This window comes from Phacochoerus africanus, chromosome 1 (assembly GCF_016906955.1).
Source record: "Phacochoerus africanus isolate WHEZ1 chromosome 1, ROS_Pafr_v1, whole genome shotgun sequence".
Taxonomy (NCBI): Eukaryota; Metazoa; Chordata; class Mammalia; order Artiodactyla; family Suidae; genus Phacochoerus; species Phacochoerus africanus.
In genome coordinates this window covers 16,966,788-16,970,830 of record NC_062544.1, presented here as the reverse complement: position 1 = coordinate 16,970,830, position 4,043 = coordinate 16,966,788, and the positions used below count along the sequence as shown (strand labels likewise).

The 4,043-nt window shown below is 33.6% G+C and overlaps 1 pseudogene; it reads left to right on the top strand.

The window, feature by feature from the left end:
• The first annotated feature begins 716 nt into the window (after nt 1-716).
• LOC125137976 (serine/arginine-rich splicing factor 10-like) lies at nt 717-1,233 on the top strand (annotated as a pseudogene).
• The last annotated feature ends 2,810 nt before the right edge of the window (nt 1,234-4,043 follow it).

The following is a 4,043-nucleotide window of genomic DNA, read 5'->3' as shown; positions in this document are numbered from 1 at the left end:
CACTAATGCAGATTACTGTAAAAAGAAACTAGAAACTATAAAGAGAAGATGGAAAAAAAAACAGAAAATTAACTTCCTGAGACAAAAGCTGAGCTAAAGCCAATGAACAGCAGACATGAATAATGCAGAGGAACGAATAAGTGACTTGGAAGATAGAATAATGGAAATCACCCAATCAGGACAGCAGACAAAAAGCCAAATGAAAAAATAAAATGAAAGCAGTATGAGAGATCTATGCGATAATATAAAGCATACCAGTCTATGTATAATAGGGATCCCAGAAGGAGAAGAAAGAGAAAAGGGGATTAAAAGTGTATTTGAAGAAATTATGACTGAAAATTTCCCACATCTTAAGAAGGAAACAGATATTCATATATAGGAAGCACAGAGGGTCCCAAAAAAAGATGAACCCAAAGAGACCTATACAAAGATATATTATAATAAAAATGGCAAAATTTAAAGAAAAGGAGAGGATTCTGAAGGCAGCAAGAGAAAAAGAGTTAATTACAAGGGAACCCCCTTAAGGCTATCGGCTGATTTTTCTACTGCCAAGCTGCAGGCCAGAAAGGAATGGCAAGATATATTCAAAGTTCTAAAATGAAAAACTTGCACCCTAGAATACTCTACCCAGAAAAATTATTATTTAAGGAGAATCCACCACCAGAGCTGAACCCATTAGTGTCCCTGCTGAGACAGTATCTGTGCCCCCCTCCAACATGTCTCCGTTCTTAACAAACATGACCAACAATACCACGTCTGAAGATTTGTGACATGAATTTGGTCATCATGGTCCTATAGTTGATGTGTATGTTCCACTTGATTTCTATACTCGTTGTCCAAGAGGATTTGCACATGTTCAATTTGAGGATGTTCATGATGCTGAAGATGCTTTACATAATTTGGGCATAAAATGGATTTGTGGACACAAATTGAAATACAGTTTGCACAGGGGGATCAGAACACTCCAAATCAGATGAAAGCAAAGGAAGGGAGAAAGGTGTAATCATGCTATGATGATTATGACAGATAAAGGCATTCTAGAAGCCACAGTTACAAAAGAAGGAGATCAAGAAGTTGGTCCTTTGATTACAGCTATAAAAGATCTTATAGTCCTAGAAACAGTAGACCAACTGTAAGACCAGGCATAGCAGAAGCCATACTGACAATGATAGACCATACTACAGCTGGAATACCCAGTATAGTTCTGCTTACTACACGCCAACAAAGATCTGAGAAAGTGGAAAAAGAACAAAATAAGGGCAGTTCAAGTGACCAGAGTGTGGGTGGAAGGTGCTGCATTATGAATACTGTATGAATATTTTGACTCTGGTCTGAAAAGATAAAAGAATGTTATTGAAACCACATGGAATAACTGAAGACCCTTCAAGTTTGAAAGTGAGCATTTTAGGACAAATGAAAGGAAATTCAACTTTGTACCTGTGGAAGTTAATCCCTAAATCTGAATAGTTTATATCGGTTCATGGGAAACAGGTCCATGTTAAATTATTGGAAACTAGGATGTCTGAATGTCAAGGAAGACAGCCACAGTCTCTTACCGTGCCTCATTGGTCTGTCTCAAACTGAATTGGGTGAGAAAAGGTATGGTCCAATATAAACTGTCTTGGTTATCTTTTAAGTCAGTTGTATTTTTGCTGTTGGCAAATCTTGCCTTTGTTTATTCCAGTGCCGTGTTTTCCACTTAATGGTTTGCTTTGTTGGCATCTGAGTTTACTTACCTGTATGCCACATGCGGTTTAAATCTTCCTTAAACACTCTCCCAAGTAAATTCCAGTTATAATACTTGACATCCAGCTAAAAGGGTACATCTCCTCTCACCTCTTTCCTAGTCAAGTATATTGAGCAAACATTTACTGAGCCCTTGCTGTAGGCAAAAACTGTGCTGGGTAATTGGGGAGAAAAATAGATGAAATTCGCTTATTCAATAAATGTCTACTGAGCACAATATAGTGAATCATTACAGTATGGCCTCATTGTTTTGTTTAAGGTGTATTATTCATAACAATATTTTACACCATTTATATCCTGTGTAATTATAAAACCCAATATACTATCAAAGATAAGTAATTTTGTGGTTATTTTCCATTAAAAAAGTATATAGTATTTGCATCCCATTAGTACAAATAATGAAAAAATAATTTTTTCATCTGTAATAAACTGATTTATTGTGCAGTGACTGTAATATACTAGAGTTATATTAAGTTGTTAACTCTGCCTCCTCAAACACATATTAGGAAATAATCCTCCAAATAAGTATTTAACTTTGCATCAGATATAAAGGAAACTCTGGGTGCTATAATTAAACCATGTTGAGGCAAACAGAGAGCTGTTATCCCACTTAATTAGTATATTCTGTAATTGAGAAAATGTTCTCCAAATTATACTTTAGTGATTTATGTGTACATTTTATAGGGGACATGTCTGTGTATAGTGAATAAATACATTTTATAGTATCACAAAATGTTTTGGATTCCTTAGTTCCTTATTAGGATATGAAGTTTACCTATACATCAACTTCATCACTTGCATATTTGATTTTTGTCTTATTTCTGCCACTTTTAAATTTTTCCATGTAAAGTTATTCATCTAAAAATATGGAAGTGTTTAAGCTTGTAATTTATAAAGATTTTGAAAATATACCAGAATACACCTAAAGGAGATATGAAATGGAGGTCTTTTTAATTTCTGTTTAATTTTTTAGTTTTGTGAACTTGCCCAAGATCACACAGCAAATAAGATGGAGGTACTAGATTAATGTTTATGGTTTTCCACTTGTTTCCTATTTGTTTCTGTTCTTCTTTAAAACAAATTTTTAATAACAATGTGATTAATATAATGAAAGCTAGAGTTCAATTAGAGGGAAGATTTAATAATTTATAAAAATAATTTAATTACAAAAGGCATTTTGTTTGTAGCTTTCCTGAATGAAAGAGAGACTAAATGTAATCCAAGATCTCATAGCTGTAGTGACTCACTCTCCAGCCTGGCTTTTCAAATTTTAGTCTCACTATACTGCATTTTGACCTTATTCCTGTTTGTAACATTCTGAGATATTTTGAAGTGGGGAGGCTATGACTCAAACAGCACAGTGGTAGCTCAGGAGTTAATCTTAACAGTGTTCAATTAGAAGGCCTTTCCAGCTTTTAGGAGTTCCATGCATAAACTGTCTTAATTGATAAATGAAATAAGCAACCTGTTTGTCTTCAACTACTGACATCTATGCATAGCTAAGCTGTTATAGAAAATGTTCCTTCTCTTGGGTTTTTTTTTTCATTTGCCCCCTCCAACAGTGTTGGTTATGTTCATTGTATTGTTTCTATGTATTCCTAACAGTTGTTTCACCCCTATGTTCAAGGGATGGGATTCTTTTCTATTTGGAATAATAAGCGAGGCATGCAAATTCATTTCATTGATAATTGACAGAGTAGTTTGTAAATAAGTAAAAAAAGGCCTTTGTGTCAATTTTTTTGTAGATCACATCTCTTTGAATGCTAGATAATGAAATAAAATGGTCTAGAATCCAAAAAATCTTGGATTTTTTTTTAGGTTTAGCTCTGCCTTACAGATTTGTGACTGGGTAGGCTTTCGTCATTTGTATAAGAGGTTTGAGATGTACTCTGTCCCGCTTGTTTTACAAAGTAATTGCCTATGCGAATACAATTAAACACTAGAAAACTTAAAAAAAAGAAGAAGAAAAATTATTATTTAAAATAGAAGGAGAAATAAGGAACTTTTCAGACAAGTAAAAACTAAAACAATAAAGCAATACTAAAACTATACTTTAAAAATAATATTGAAAAGTCTCCTCTAAATAGGAAAGAAGCAATAAGATATAAGATGGAGGAAATCACAAGTGGAAAGTAATCACTTAAATAAGCTGGTATACGGATCAAAAAAAAAATCTTTGTGAAGGTGATGATAAACACAAGGAACAACAAAAGGACAAACATAAAGATGTAAAAAAGGACATCAAAATCATAAAATGTGGGGAAGAAGAGTAAGAAAATCTAGACTCTATTTTAGGA